General features: G+C 37.9%; 1 long non-coding RNA gene across 2 annotated transcripts in view; it reads right to left on the bottom strand.

Annotated features, from left to right (window-relative positions):
• The window catches only part of LOC112656957 (uncharacterized), a 113385-nt gene that overhangs the window by 25379 nt on the left and 70792 nt on the right, over positions 1–17214 (bottom strand). For both annotated transcript variants that reach the window (XR_003134755.3, XR_004817983.2), the window contains exons 2-3: positions 15516–15672; positions 2822–2858 (exon numbers count right to left, since the gene is read on the bottom strand). This is a non-coding gene — a long non-coding RNA (uncharacterized LOC112656957). The remainder of the gene's footprint in view (positions 1–2821; positions 2859–15515; positions 15673–17214) is intronic.

Genomic DNA, 17214 nt, shown 5'->3' with positions numbered 1-17214 from the left:
TGTCTTTTGAAACTTAGGTTTGAAAAGGAGCCCCCATCCCCTGCAAAGCAAAGAAACAAACATGCAGGTGTGGATGCATGTTAAAGATCAGGCTCTGGACAGTCTGAAGGCTTTAAGTAATAAGCTATAAGCAGAGCTGACCTGACCTTGGGGTATACAGAAATCAAAGTCAAAGTACTAAAGCGGCACAATAAAACTACTAAAAATTCTCAAGGAAACTGGAGAGCAGCGTCAAATTTCCCCCGAGTACCCATGCTAGGGAAGTTTTCCTCACCTTTTTAAGGACAAAGTTCAAAGAATCAACACTAATGTCTCCTGGCTATAAACAGCAAGCTCAGCAGGTGACCTCTCTAAAGAAAAAACTGTTGGTAACAACCCATCTGACTATTGGCACCTTGCTTTAGCTTCCATCTTGACTAGAAGTATCTAGTCTAGAGGGCTACAAATTTCAAAATTCCCTCTAGTCAATTGTGCTCAGAAAAGGGGCAGGGTGAGGGTTCAAGAGCTTCGTGGCAGAGTGACACTGGAATGGAATCTTAAAGGATACAGATGAATTTCCATACAGATAAGGGAGAGAGAAAGGTATTCAGCATTTATGTATACTTGTGTAAATTATAAAAACTGTTCAGAAGAATATGTATAAAAGAAGTGATACAAACATTTTATAAAATCTTCAAAATCTATCTTTTTATATCAGCTCTCCTTATTTTAAAAATTATCAGAATCAGAGATTCCAATGCCAATTCCTTCCTTTATAGCTATCACAATCAACTAGCTGTTTCCTTCTTCCATTTGGCTATACTCTCATTGGTGTTTGGAAAATTTATTGGTGTTTTCTCTAAATTAAATGCATTCAACATCTTTGGCTCTTAAGCAGGGGTCCAGAATTTATTTATTTGCCAGAATTTAGTCACATACCTAGCAACATGAAAGGCTGAGAGATGCAGACTTTATTCTAGAGTCACTTGTTCAGCCAAAAAGTCATGTTAAAGTGATTATATTAGTCCCAAGCTGTAGTTGCTTATAGTAAGTTCAATGTTAGCAAATCAAAACTTCACTCAGTTTCTATGCTTGGCTCTCCCAAAGAGGAAGGCTTAGGTCAACCAATTAGTGCTAGCCTCTCAGTGTAAGTTAATATTATGAAAATAGTAATTCTATGTCTTTCTAAAGACTTTATAAATCATGAATTGACTAGAATTTTTAAAAAAGATTTCATTTATTTGAGAGAGAGAGAGAGAGAGACAGTGAGAGAGCACAAGCAGGGGAAAGAGGGAGAAGCAGGCTCCTGGCTGAGCAGAGAGCCTGACTTGGGGCTCCATCTCAGGATCCTAGGATCGTAACTGAGTCAAAGGCACACGCTTTGACTGAACCACCCAGGTGCCCTAGAATTTTTTCATTTGGCAAGGAAAAATGCTATGAATATATATGATTCAGGTATTTTTATAGGAAAAATACACACACAAATGAAGATCAAATGAACAGATATGAAAAATGCTTTGAAGATGGTGTTAAGTATCATGTGAACATAAAAAAACCCATAAAGGGTTGTATTATGTTTGTTATATTAACATTTTCATTAGTATTTCCAAAGAAAGTAAAGGGAGCACCTTCTATTCTTGTAGTTAGGGAGGAAACATACACACGTACGAAACCACTGGGGAAAATTTTAATGCAGATTGGCATGACAAAAAGATTTATATTGTGTAGAGAGACAGCTCATAAATGCTGAGGAAGCATTTTAGTTGAGAAATGAAGTAATATATATGATGGTGTATAACTCATTCATTTAGCAATGGTTATCTGCAGGAAATGACAGGAAAACAATAAGAAAGAATATTAAGCTAGAATGAATTGAATAATACACCAAATGAGATACTCACATGACATAAAACCTTGCTGTTTGAATATTCGAAGCCTGTAGGTCAATTAAACTCCAAATTCTGTTTCTAAGTGAGGCTCATTTAATTTTTATTTTCTAGAATTACACTTGGGAGAATACTAAAATGACTCCTAACCATTTAGCCAGTAACATCAGCACCTACGTATTACAGAGAATTTCAACCTTTTATCAGGGTTTTTTCTTTCTTTTTTTTTTTAAGATTTTATTTATTTATTCATAGAGAAACAGAGAGAGAGGGGCAGAGGCACAGGCAGAAGGAGAAGCAGGCCCCATGCAGGGAGCCCGACGTGGGACTTGATCCAGGGTCCCCAGGATCAAACCCCGGGCTGCAGGCGGGGGCTAACCCGCTGCGCCACCGGGGCTGCCCTCAGGGTTTTTTCTTTGTTTTGTTTGAGTAGCCATTGTGCACTAAATACACCATTAGAAGAACTAATATTAATGCCTAGAACTTTTCATCTTAAGCCTTTTATGCATTATCACCAAATTAATTCAAAAAGCATTAGCAAGGTAGGTACTACATAAAGTAATGCCCATTATACAGATAGAATACGGCAAAATTGCTTAACTGAAAGCAACATTGACATCAGAGAAAGGTGACGTTCCTGGATGTGTCGGGACAATGTGTCTTTTATTTCTAAAATGATCTTTTATCATTAGATTATATATTGGAACCAAACTCAATAGAAGTATGTGTCTGATCTGTAACTGTACTACGGTGCCATATCTAGCTCAATAGTTAATTATCCTTGAATGTAAAAATGTTCTGACTTATGAACACTTGTCTTCTTTATCTCTTCAGCTCCCAGTGTCATTATATGCAAAATTTGCAAATAGTTTCAAACTTATTTATTAACCATACATACTTATTTCACATACTTATAAGAAATAAAGGTGGTGAATGTTTGAAAACTGAAAACTCACTGTCAGTTGTCTTCTGCTTAGCATACTCCAAAGTCCCCTAAACACAAAAAAAGGAAAACTTACAATGACTAAACAACTAACTACTCACTCCTAGCATCTTGGAGAAACTTTTTACTAAGATTGAGAAAGCTATAATGACATAAATCATAATCAGCCTATGACATGTGTCAACAAATTGAACAGCCCCTTCTCACCTAGGGCCAACATTTCTGACTGGCTTATCCAACACTCTTCCCAAGCCCCTTCTCCCCTGTCCCAGAAAGACTTGCTTTGCAGACATGCCAATGCAGCCTCTTCCTCCTTCCTTGTGCCTTGAATGTAAAAAGGGAGAGTGGCCATCTTAATACCATGTGGGTTCATGCATGTAGATAAAAAGCCAATACTTTAGGATCACAGAGGAGAAAGAAGGTTGGTAATAAACTTCCAGGCCAATCCTGAAATTGCCTACCTCCAGACATAATGCGTAAACAAATGTTACCGTCTGTTAGATTTTCTGTTACTTGTAGCTGAAAACATTTCTGACTGAAATACCACACAGAAAATGGTGGGGAGGAACATGGCCTGACCACAGCTATATTCTCTCTCTGGCTCAGGACAGATATAACTGGGCAGCTTTCCACTACTGTGCAGATACTACGTTTTTAAATAAATCATTTTTATTTCTCTAATAACACAAAAGTAATGAGTATGTATTGTAGAAAATACATGAAGTCTAGATATACACAAAGGAAAAAGAAAATCACCCATAATCTTACTACTTAGAGGTGATAACTATTAATATTTCCTTTCTAAATTGTTAAAAGTCAGAAGCATACATTTCTAGTTTCCCTCTGTGAGACTACAGGTATATAAACTATGCATAAATATGTACACACATTATTTCACAAAATGAAATCATTACAATCCATGAAACTATTTTTTTCTTCCAATATAGGTTGAAGATATTTCCATGTTTATAAACATCTATTTGCATGGATATACATTTGACTGTGTAGAATTTCACTGTATGGTGATACCAAAATTTTATCATCTAAAAATTTTAGATATAAAAAATTTAGATATTAATTTTAGATATTAAAAAGATACATTTGATTACATACATAAAATATACATATTTTTCCCTTAGTACAAAACATAAATATATACTTCTATGTATAAAAACAATGTTTAAAATTTAAACAAATTTTACATAATGCTGTACTTGTAGGTTTGTATATTTTTGTACTGTATAATTAATATTTTATAGTTACTTAACATTTATTGCATTATTTTTTAAGGATTAGGTTCCTCACAGAAAAAAAAAAGGATTAGGTTCCAAAATTGGTATTTTAGGATGTGAGGGCGATCTGGCTGCGACATCTGTCACCCCATTGATCGCCAGCGTTGATTCGGCTGATCTGGCTGGCTAAGCGGGTGTCCCCTTCCTCCCTCACCGCTCCATGTGCATCCCTCCCGAAGCTGCGTGCTCGGTGGAAGAGGACGACCATCCCTGATAGAGGAGGACCGTTCTTCGGTCAAGGGTATACAAGTAGCTGCGCTCCCCTGCTAGAACCTCCAAACAAGCTCTCAAAATTGGTACTTTAAAAAAATTTTTATTTTAATTAAATTCAATTAATTAACATACAGTGTATTATTAGTTTCATAGGTAGAATTCAGTGATTCATCAGGTGCATATAATACCCAGTGCTCATTACATTATTTATTTATTATTATTTTTTAAAGACTTTATTCATGAGAGAGAGAGAGAGAGAGAGAGACAGAGAGAGGCAGAGACACAGGCAGAGGGAGAAGCAGGCTCCATGCAGGGAGCCTGATGTGGGACTCGATTCCGGGTCTCCAGGATCATGCCCTGGGCTGAAAGCAGCATTAAACCGCTGAACCACCCGGGCTGCCCTCATTACGTTATTTTAATGGCTTTATGATACTTCACTATCTAGGAATATTAGCATTTACTTGGTTATCTGTTAGTCACATAGACTATTTCCAACTTTTGTTACAAAAAGTCACCAACTTAAAACAAAATTATGTGCCTATGTCCAAGATACTTTTCTTAAGCTATATTTCTAAAATAGAACTACTGGGGCCAAAAAGAACATTCACATTTTTTAAAAAGATTTTATTTATTTATTCATGAGGGACACAGAGGAAGAGGGAGAGACACAGGCAGAGGGAGAAGCAGGCTCCCTGTGGGGAGCTTGATGTGGGACTTGATCCCAGGACCCTAGGATCACGACCTGAGCCAAAGGCAGATGCTAAACCACTGAGTCACTCAGGTGCCCAACATTTACATTTTTTTAAAATTTTAATTCCAGTATTGTTAACATATAATGCTATGGTAGTTTCAGGTGTACAATATAGTGATTCAACAAGTCTATACATTACCCAGTGCTCATCATGATACGTGTACACTTTGAGCATTCACATTTTTATTTTTATTTATTTATTTTTTTTTAAATTTTTATTTATTTATGATAGTCACAGAGAGAGAGAGAGGCAGAGACACAGGCAGAGGGAGAAGCAGGCTCCATGCACCGGGAGCCCGACGTGGGATTCGATCCCGGGTCTCCAGGATCGCGCCCTGGGCCAAAGGCAGGCGCCAAACCGCTGCTCCACCCAGGGATCCCAGCATTCACATTTTTAAAGCTTTTAATGTGCTTTTTGAAATGGTTTTCCAAAACCATTGTAATAACTTGCACTCTTGCTAACCCTATAAGAAACTGGAATGCATTTGGAGGAAGCCAAAATATTGTCCCCCCCTGACCCCATATTTCCTCAACTATTCAACATTTACAAAATGCCTTTTCAAGAGACCTCTAAGAAAGAAACAAAGTTGAAGGTGTTGGAAATTTGCATGAGCAGTGGTAGGCAGTTCTGACAAGGGCACTTCCTACCAATAAATAGTCTACACTAGGGTACAGCAGGGAAAGTGTGAGTAACAGAACTTGAGGCAGAGGATATAGGTCTGTTGGTTTCACAAGTTTGGACTGCCAGAAAACAGTGCTGCAGGGTGGTATAAGATCCCATCTAAGTGTAACACAGCCAAAAAAAGACCATTGCACTTTGAATGAAGAATGATATCCAAAACATTCTCCCCCTCACACTCTTTCAAATAAAGACAGAATTTTCTACAGAGAAGAAAAAAGAGCAGCCTCAGATTTCCACTCTTCAACGTAAATACCCAAATTATACAGAGAAGGGACAGTAGGTTATGGTCCAAGTAGATTATATTTAATGAGAACCAAATTGTCTTTCATATGTGAAGCTGAATGAATCTCAGATCAAAAGTATAATATGGTGCTGCGCTAGCAGTGATAGATCCCAAATTATATAAGCAGGAGATATACATTGTATGCCTAGAGTCCTCTTTGTCAATGAGAAATTCCAATATGAATTCCATCAATGATTTCTACTATCAAATAGATTTTTAAAAAACAATAAAATTATAAAATTGTAACTTAAAAAAAAGTCTAGGCATACCTGGGTGGCTCAGTCAGTTAAGCATCTGACTCTTGATTTCAGCTCAGGTCATGATCTCAGGATTGTGAAATCAAGCCCTGCATCAGGCTCCACACACCTGCTTAAGAGTCTCTCTCTCTTCCCCTCCTCCCTCTCTCTCCCTCAATAGAATAGAATAGAAGAATAGAATAGAATAGAATAGAATAGAATAGAATAGAATAGAATAGAATAGAAAAATGTCTATTGAGTAGCTCAGCTAGACATGATACCAGAAGTGGGAAACATCAATTTGGTTCACAGGTGCAAGGTGCCACTGGAGGAACTGGAGCTGGAGTCCTTAGGGGGCAGCTTGTAATTCTCCTTATAAATCAGAACTTCATGGGAGGGGTTTAGACTGAGTCCACAGGTACTGGATCCATGTTTCTGAGCTCTCCCCTGGCTGGTAGGGGTCCCATTCCATCAGATTTTATAGCTTCTAGCCAAGGCTGACATATCCAGTAAACATAGTAGGCACAGAGCCTCTGGCCCACAATACTTTTAAGGATCCATAAAAATATTACTTTCTAATTTCTTTGAAATCAGGAAAAAATAGATACAGTAATAAAGAACCCACACTGATTTATATTCATATTTATTTACACCAACACAGTCACAACATTTTAAATTTATATTATTTTGTTATGGAGGAAGGCACCCACAAAGGTGAAAGCATATAAGGCCCATAATAGTCCTAACATGGCCCTGCACCTAGAGCTGAAGAAACAAGTCCTAGATAGCTGGGCAAACGCTATAGCTCCTCAGGTGCAGCCTAGTTCTCAACCTCAGCAATCCTCTTCCATTTAACTGGAGCTCTGGGGCTGACAGCTGCAGTTTCTGTCCTAGTCTCTCTCTCTCTCTCTCTCTCTCTCTCTTTTTAAGATTTTACTTATTGATTCATGAAAGACACACACACACACACAGAGAGAGAGAGAGAGGCAGAGACACAGGCAGAGGGAGAAGCAGGCTCCATGCAGGGAGCCCGACGTGGGACTCGATCCTGGGTCTCCAGGATCACACCCTGGGCCGAAGGCGGCACTAAACCACTGAGCCACCTGGGCTGCCCTGTCCTATTCTCATTTCAGGGATTGCCCTCTTCAGCCACAGGGAAGGCTAAGCCTTGAGACAGAGAACTCTAATGCGAAGGAAGCTAAGAATACTGAAAATTCAGCCCTCCACTACCCTTTGAAGTATTTTAATGCTCCAACTAAATGCCAAATTCTTTCAAGAGGAGATTGTGCCACTATGTAATACTGGTACTGAGGGGGGAATTAGGTCTTGGGACTCATTATAGCTTCATATAGTATATACTTGATAAATACTAGTTGGCTGGATAAATGACTGGATATATTGATAGATGGACAAATGGATGGATGGATGGATGGATGGATGGGAATGCTAGGGATCAGAAACTACCTTTAGGTGCCTGAACTCTGAAAGACTTAAGACAGGGGTCAGAAGAATGTTTGAATCACATAAATATTTTAGGTTTTATGGGCCATTCTTTGCTACAATGACTTAACTCTGCTATCGTAGCATGAAAGCAACCATAGATAATATGTAAAGGATGTGGATATGTTCTAATGCAACTTTATGGACACTGAAATTTGAATTTTATCATTTTCATGTGTCATGAAACGTTATTATGCTTTTGGTGTTTTTCAACCATTTACATATGGAAGAAACATTTTTAGCAAATAGGCTATACAAAGATAGGGGATGGGCCAGAATTGGCCACAGGCTGTAGTTTGCAGTCCTTTGACCTAACCTACTAAATGGGGCTGATCATGAAAGACTTGCTCCAAATAAAAAGGCCACAGTTGCTGGTAAGGAAACAGTGAAGGTGTCCTGCCCACCACTCTAACTGAGCTTTGGCATATCATCCAAACCTCCACACTGCCTAGGTCACTGAATCAAGCTTGAAACTTCATTACTAAAATTAAAACTTGTTTTGTCCATCCTTCTGCAGAGATTGCTGCCCTTTTCACAAAATTTCTGGCCTTTATTATTCCAAGAATCTTGATCTGACCAGGCCAAACAGATGTGATGCTCTGCAATCAGATCAAACTCAACAGGTTTATTTATTATTTTTTAAAAAGATTTTATTTATTTATTCATGAGAGACACAGAGAGAGAGAGGCAGAGACATAGGCAGAGGGAGAAGCAGGCTCCACACAGGAAGCCCGACGTGGGACTCGATTCTGGGACTCCAGGATCTTGCCCTGAGCCAAAGGCAGATGCTCAACCTCTGAGCCACCCAGGGATCCCCCGATCTCAACATATTTAAAATAAAACCCACACCTTTTCTTCAATACGAGCTTCCCAATTTTGTAAGCCACCTAGGCCAAGCCCTTAGACAGCTTTGGATCTTCCTTTTTCATCCTTGAGATCTGGTTTTCCCTCCACGCAACAAATTCAACCACTCCTACCCCAGGACTAAGACAGGGTCTGGCAGAAAAAGAAAGGGAACTATCTATGCCAACTCTTCCATGAATTGGCCAGATGATCCTGAGTTCAGGATCACTTTAAAGATGCTTTAAGAATTCAGAGAAGAACTGTATCCTTGTGAACTAAGAATGTTCAAGAAACATGATATGCACTTGCACAGACTTTGAAGAAATGCTAGTGTCTAAATTGGTAGCTGCTGAATGGCATGTGTCTACAGAATAGTCAGCCTTCTAATCATCTGATTTATTGTTCCTACTTATCTTTAGTGCCTTTTGTCAATTCCTAGTCTCCCTATGTTAGATTTGACGTTATGTGTGTATTCTAAGCAGGAAGCACTTTAAAAATGAAGCCATGCCTTTTAGTACCAGTTATTCACTAGAGTTTAAGAATTTCTCCTTTTCATTGAAAAGGAACATACAGTTCTCTTGATACTGTATAGCCTAAAGGAAAATGGGCTGTCGGCAAAAAGAGGTAATTTAGCCAGAATTCCTGTGCTCTGTACTTGAGCTATAAACAGGGTCTTCATAAGGGCCTTGTGCACTTTTAAACTTTAATAACTCAGGTTGTGCGTGTTAGAGACACAATCTGTAAACGGTACTCAAAAGTAAATGTATTAAAGTTTAGGACAACTACATTACACAATTGCACACAATATGTACTCATTTCAGATCCTGTGACAAATGAAATATGGCCAGCAGAATTGAAGTTCATGACAGCTCTAAGAAGAAAATTGAATTTGCCTTTAAATTCCATTTACAGTATACTATCACGTCTACCTCGTATGCTTTTGAAGTTAAAAGTTTAATAATGGCACAGAGACTTTATAAAGATCCTGTACTTGAATTCAGTGATAAGTATAGTTTGAGAGAACATCACACCATCTCTTAGCAAAAATAATATACCTGCTTACTTTGGCTGCTTTTAAAACAGCTTCAGAAACAGAAAGTATAGTAAGTCTCCACAGTTAGTACAACTCAGTAAACAACAATAAAGCAGAATATCTGAAACCTGAGTCTAGTTCCAAGCTTTGCCAATAGCTTGGCTGTGTGATTCAGGAAAATCAATTCCCTCTCCTGTCCCTCAGGTTTTTTCATTCCATGTAAAAACAGAGTTACATCGGCCACCAATTCTTTGTCACATGGTGTATGTGTGTGTCTGTGTGTCCAAAGAAAGGAGTTACCGTCTACATTTTCCTAGTCAAAAGTCTATTCCAGTGTATCTCAATATGAAGACAAAACACTAGGAAGAAGCACAAAATAAATGGAGTGTTACTATTTTCTTCCTTGTTTCCCAAACTGGAGGTGGCAAATGTACCAAAAAAATCTGGGTGTGTGCATTTCAGAGGGAGAACAAGAATGAGGTTCTCTTAAAGTCCTTGCTGAATACATAGAGCAGAGAGCTGGGACAGAGTTACACAATTTGCAGATTGCTTTGGCTGGTCTCCGTGTGCTTTGCAAAGTGATTCATTTCCTTTATTTGGTCAAGATAGAGAAATATTGGGCACAAATTTGATGTGGTTTTTGATTGAAATAGTTTATCAGATAAGTAGGTAAGATTTCAAGATAGAGGTGGAGAGCATTTTAACTTTTAAGACCAGGGCAGCTGGAGAAAATCGTGTAATCCAAAGGTGTCCATATTCGAAGCTTCCCCTTCAGGAAATCTTTTCCCCTCTTTCCTGCTTTCCTGGAGGGGCACAAATACTGTTCCATCACAACTTTCTTCCTAAGGTATCTGATAAACATCTTCACACTAAGTTGCAAGTTGCTATTAACTCCTCCAGTAGTATTGTATTTTAACAGAAGCAAGTTCTGATTTAATGATTTCAGGCAACCCTGGAGTTGGAGAAATATTTAGGGGAAGTGAATGCAAAGAGGCAGGCATTCACTTCTTGCTGAAGGCCCTGAAATTCTAGAGTGGGCAGTCTTCTTCCCAGTCAACTCTGCCCTCAGCAGTTACCTAGGCTTTACCTAAAGCCAGCCATGGGTTGCATGTGGAGTTTTGGAGAGAGTCTGGAAATGCAGATTTTTGGGTGACCTGATGGACTTCAATATTTGGAAAAATGAAGATAACATTGTTCTTCTGGAGTTTTTCTCTTTGAAGTCCTTAGATAAGGCTGTGGCAACCCGGAAAGTGGCAGAAGCAGCTAACACACCAGTTGAAGTTAACTGACGCACAGGCATTGGGTTTGGCCCCTTAGTTCTAGGGTTGCAGTATGAGGGGCCCTTGGCTCAGTAAAGACAGGATTTACTACACTTAATAGAACTTAGTCAAACAAAGAAGCACTCTATTCTGGACTGTTTATATTTGCAACCTTGAAGGCATGAATTAGAAAAAATCATCTATGCTGGTCTTGCTTGAAAAAGATTTTGTTGAAGGTTCTCCAAGCTTTGGAGTTGAATCTCTTTTCATAGTAATGATTTTGGACTACTGAAATATGTTTGTTGCCTTCATCCCATTCCAGTTTTTCATTAGGAGCTTTCCAAAAATGTTACACTATTTATTGCATTGTTATTTGCTTTGTGGTAATGTATTTGCACACTCACTCCAAACTCTCTTCCTTGGCCTATCTTTGATGCAATTGCCCTGTCTTTATGAATAGGGCAAGCAGCCAGAATGTCTCGGACAAAGAAATGTCCCAGTTTAAATGGAGCATCAATCAAAAGTACACAAGGCAAAGCTCTTTCTTCAAGTTCTCTGCTATCATTTGGGAAAAAGAGAACACCCAATGTTTCATCTTGGATACATATGGTCTTGCCCACAAAGGATAAAGCTTTTAGAATGCTCAGGGCAGCATTTACAGCATTCAGACATTTTTCAAACTTGAATTCAAGGTGTGAATTAGCATTCTTTTGGTTTGTTTCTCATATCTGCTGGCAAGCCTAAAGGATTTTACAGGTTTTACTGGGAAGTCATTTGAGCAATGCTTGGAAAAATTTGTTCTCATTTATGTTCCACCAATAGCACTAGTATCATTCTTCTAGTCCTGGTTCTTCTATCTAATCTCTCTGAATTTCAATTTCCTTGTCTACAAAAAAAATAAAGACAGAAAAATAGAGACAATATCAACTTGCATCACTAGCTGACAGGAAAAGCCCTTATACACCAAAACCCGTAACTGTAAGATACTCTCACAGAGAGCAGGAGAGAAGGAAGTACACCTCTGTTCAGCTTTTCCTTTATTCCTGGGTTCCTCGTGGGGCATTTAGCTAATACTGACATTCCTTCCAGACAGGCTGCTAAAAGGATTAAAGAAAAAAAAAACACATTTTTATTATACGAAGTCAGAAAAACATACTTGGATAAACTTTGTGCATCTCTTTAAGAAAATGTTTACAAATACCAGGATTTCTTAGTCACACTGAAGCACATGTAGTTACCACCAAGGACCATTCCCACATGACAGAAGGAAAGAGAGTCAGTGCTCAGGTGTCCCTGAACAATCTTGCTGCCTTCGGCATTGGAAATCACATTTCCCCATAACGTGTCTCAGGGTCGTCATAGACTTAGATGAGGTAATGTTACAGTGAAGTGCTCTGCTCTCTCGAAAACACTCTGCAATAGGAAACACTGTTAGGACTCTACCACCCCTACAGCACAGCTAAGATGTTAAAGTGACTCTGACTTGGTGCCTAGGATGACTTTTCAGTTATATATTGACTCAGGCCGTATGTATGCTGGCACAGGAAGTCTTGACTAGCATTTTTGTTTGCATGAAGTAGTTCTGAGTTTGGAATAGGTTAGGAAAGCTTAAGAGGTCTTTTCATTTCTTTTTTTAAGATTTTATTTATTTATTCATGAGACACAGAGAGAGAGAGAGAGAGAGAGAGAGGCAGAGACAAAGGCAGAGGGAGAAGCAGGCTCCATGCAGGGAGCCCGATGTGGGACTCGATCCCAGGACTCCAGGATCAGGCCCTGGGCCAAAGGCAGGTGCTAAACTGCTGAGCCACCCAGAGATCCCCCGGTCTTTTCATTTCTATAGCACTTTGTTTCACATATGGGTCTCAGGATTTGAGGCTATCTTAAAATCCCCCAAACCTTGCTAAATTCTCTTTCAAGATCTGTTCCATCTGTATCCAGTTCTGATCATCGGAAAGTGTACCTCTGGGCTCTAAATTACAATCTGCTTCCTTGAAACTGCTTTTTAAGAGTGTTAGGTGAACAGTACTTTTCTTCTGATAATAGTCATTCACACTTATTATAGAAAGTTCTGAAAATGTGAAGAAAATATTTTAAAAATTAAACTTATCTATTGTCATAAAACCCCAAAATAACCACTTTTCTTTTAGTGCTTCCATACTCTCTAAACTATATCATATTACATATGCAACATTCTTTTCTGCTTTAAAAAAATTATGGTGAGATGTTTGAATTTGTCTGAAAACATAATTTTTTCCAACATGTTATGATAAAGACTTTCAACCTACAGAAAAGTTGGAAGAATTTTATGGTGAATGGCCATAAACCCACCACTGAGATTCGACCACTAACACTTTACTATGTTTGCGTTATCACACGTTTAGTCATCTATTCACCTCATTACCCATTTTATCTTTTTGATGCATTGTAGACATTGCAGACTTCACTATACTTCCTTCTAAATACTTCAGCATTTATATTTTTAACTACAGTCCAATCTTACTGCTTTTCTTTCAACATAAAGTTTACATACAGTGAAATACACAGATCTTAAGTATATATGCACAAAGTTTTGACAAATGCATACCTGTGTAACCTAAGCTCATATCAAGATATAGAACATTATCCTTATCCTAGAGAGTCCCCTTATGTCCAATTAATCCCTGCCTGCAACACCAAACCCTAGTTTTGCCAAGTCTTGAATTTCCTATCATTGTCTAGTCTGAAATTCATATGGTTGGGATAATACAGTATGTGCTCTTCTGTGTGAGGCCTCTGTCTTTCAGCATTTTTTTTTGAGATTTATCTATTTGCTATATTTATACACAAACAAGCAGCTATTTGTTCCTTTTTACTGCTAGTTACTATTTCATTATATGAATATACCAATTTATCCATTTTTCTACTGGATACCTAGGCTGAGCCCAGTTTTTGACCATTATGAATAAATCTGCTATAAATATTCTTAGACAAGTTATTTTGTGAATGCCAGTTTTTCTTTCATGTGAGTAAATATTTAAGAGTGGAATTTCTGGAGCTAGGGTGAGTGTATGTTTAGTTTTTAAGAAACTGTGAAACTTTACGTAAACTGGTTGTACCTATCATTTTACACTCCCAGTAGTAATGTATGAGAGTTCCAATTGGTATTTAAACCTGTCAACATTTTATGTTGTAGTCTTTTTGATACTGGTGAGTATAAAGTGAGTGAGAATAAAGTGGTATTTTATTATGCTTTTAATTTTCATTTGCATTCCTCTGATCACTAATGAGCATTTTCTCATGTGTTTGCTATTCACATTGTTCTTTTTCTAACATGTCTTCTAAAATCTTTTGCCTATTTTTAATTGGATAATTTGTCTTTTTATTATTGAGTTTAGGAGTTCATTATATATCCTGATTACCAGTCCTTTGTTTGATAATGTTTTGTGACTATTTTCTCCTGGCCTGTTCTTCATTTTCCTTTTTTTTTTTTTTTTAAAGATTTTATTTATTTATTAATGAGAGACAGAGAGAGACAGACAGACAGATAGAGGCACAGGGAGAGGGAGAAGCAGTCTCCATGCAGGGAGCCTGATGTGGGACTCGATCCTAGGTCTCCAGGATCACGCCCTGGGCTGAAGGCGGTGCTAAACCGCTGAGCCACCCGGGCTGCCCCTGTTCTTCATTTTCTTAATGGATTTTAAAACATAATTGTTTAATAATTGCAAGAAATTCAACTTTATGAATTTGTATAGTTCATTTCACCACTTCTCTACTGCTGGATACTTAAGAGTTTTTGTTTTATCTACAAATAACATTGTGATGAACATTCTTGTACATCCTTATATATGTTAAACACTCATCTGTTGTCACATGTTGAGACTCTTTTCCCATAGTTTGCCAACAGTACTTCAAATTTTTTAGAGTTTTAACTCTAAATACTTATGAGCAGAGGCTTTGCATTTAGACAGCCTAGATCCAATAAATTAGCTACAGATTTGAGCAAAATAACTTCTCTAAACCTCAATTCCCCAACTTTGTGGATTGCTGTGACAATAAAATGAGTTACAGAATTGTAGTGATTGATACAATGTCTAGCATATAGTAAGTATGTGCTTAAGAAATGTTAGATATCTTGATGATTTTTAGTATTGCTTTTATAGTTTTTAATGCTTTTTATTTTGCTAATTTAAAGATCACTGAAATATTCACTTATATTTTCTTCTAGTTTTTGACTTCTTTTTTTTTTAAAGATTTTTATTTATTTATTCATAGAGATGCAGAGAAAGAGAGAGAGAGAGAGAGAGAGAGAGAGAAGCAGGCTCCATGCAGAGAGCCTGACGTGGGACTCGATCCAGGGTCTCCAGGATCACGCCCTGGGCTGCAGGCGGTGCCAAACCGCTGCACCACCGAGGCTGCCCTAGTTTTTGACTTCTTAAAAAATTTTCACTCAATTCATATAATCTTCAGAAATCGTTGTTTTTGTCTCCTTCATTCCCACAGTCATAGCACATTTTATGAATTATGTAACTGATTTGATATTGAATAGAACTGTCTAAGCAAGGGTATATTGTTCAACATTGCTGTGTAACAAATTTACTCCTAAACTTAGCAACTTAAAACAATAAACATTTATTACCTTAGTTTTTGAGGGTCAGGAATCCAGGAGCAGGTTATTTGGGTAGTTCTGACCCAAGCGTTTCATGGGATGCTGTTGAGATGTCAGCCAGGATTACAAGTCATTTGAAACCTTGACTGAGTTGGGGAATCTGCTTTCAAGATAAGATTCAAAGAATCTGTGGACATATTTAAAACCATCAAAAATGGTGAATAGTGTTAGTAGTTAGCATTCTTTTTGTCCCTCATCTTTTATAAAATACCTCTAGAATTTCTTTTAAATACCTCTAGAGTTTTGGGACACCTGGGTGGCTAAGTGGTTGAGCATCTGTCTTTGGCTCAAGGCATGATCCCGGGGTCCTGGGATCGAGTCCCAAGTCCTGCATCGGACTCTTCTCCTCCCTCTGCCTATGTCTCTGCCTCTGTCTCTGTGTCTCTCATGAATAAATAAATAAAATCTTAAAAAAAATACCTCTAGAGTTTTTATTATGACTTAGTTTTGACAGAGACATTCTTCATCATATTAGGTACAAAATCTTTAATGCCTGTGTTTCTAATAATTTCTTATATTGAATAGCTTTATCAGGTTCCTCCTGACACAGAGTATTTTCTTCCTTTAACCTGTTCATGTAAGAAATAGCACTGATCAATTTCCTAATGTTAGACCATTCTCGTAATCTCAGAGTAAATAGTACCTGATTTGTTGATATTTTTAGACAGGATTTTTTTTCAGGAATTTTGTTTTGATATTTATGTGTGAATCCATCCTCTTATGGGTCCCTATTCTGCTTCATATACATGTCTTTTAAGCAACATGCAATTAGAATCTGATATCTGATACACAACACAAAATATGCTTTAGTTATTAACATTTTTGTGGCTTTAGACAGACTTTACATTAAAAATTATTTTTGCAATATTTTTCTTTCAAAAAATGTTTTTCATTGTTTTGTTCTGTTAGCTGTACTCCTACTCCTCTACACCTCCACTCCCTCCCTGCATGTACTCACCCTTCTCCTCAAAAAATACTTCATATATTGCATTTATTTCAAGGATCACATTTTCATTGATTATTTAAGCTTAATTCTTTAAATGGGTCATATGTTAACTGCTAGTCCTTCCATAGCACAATTTCTCCTATTTTTGATCTGTGTTTAATTTACATTTTGTTAGAGTTCATTTTCATGTTAACTGTTCAAAACGATGGGACGCCTGGGTGGCTCAGTGGTTGAGCATCTGCCTTTGGCCCAGGGCATGATCCTAGAGTCCTGGGATCAAGTCCCACATCGGGCTCCCTGCATGGAGCCTGCTTCTCCCTCTGCCGGTGTCTCTGCCTCTCTCTCTCTCTCTGTGTCTCTCATGAATAAATAAATAAAATCTTAAAAAAGAAATGGATGCTACACGTCTAGATAACTTTGCTCAACAACACAAGGAGGAGTCTCTGAGTCAGAGAGACCCAGGGTTATGGCAATTTGGGAGTCTTAAAATCCCAAGGCTATATCTTATCAATGGGTAACAACTGTCCAGTAAGGTTTTACAGGGAATGTAAAGCAGGCAGGTTCTCTAAATGGTTTAAAATTTCGCTTGTTTGGACTATTTCTAAAATGAATGGATATGTAAAACCTGAGTGTGGTGCCATTGGGCTTTTGAACTAACAAATCTCAGCCTACAGTGAAGAAATAAACAACCTAGGGACCAATGTACAGAGGCCATATTTGGCC

Source organism: Canis lupus, chromosome 8 (genome assembly GCF_003254725.2).
Source record: "Canis lupus dingo isolate Sandy chromosome 8, ASM325472v2, whole genome shotgun sequence".
In the NCBI taxonomy this organism is placed as follows: domain Eukaryota; kingdom Metazoa; phylum Chordata; class Mammalia; order Carnivora; family Canidae; genus Canis; species Canis lupus.
The sequence above is the reverse complement of the archived record's forward strand: the minus strand, read 5'-3'. Positions and strand labels throughout refer to the sequence as shown.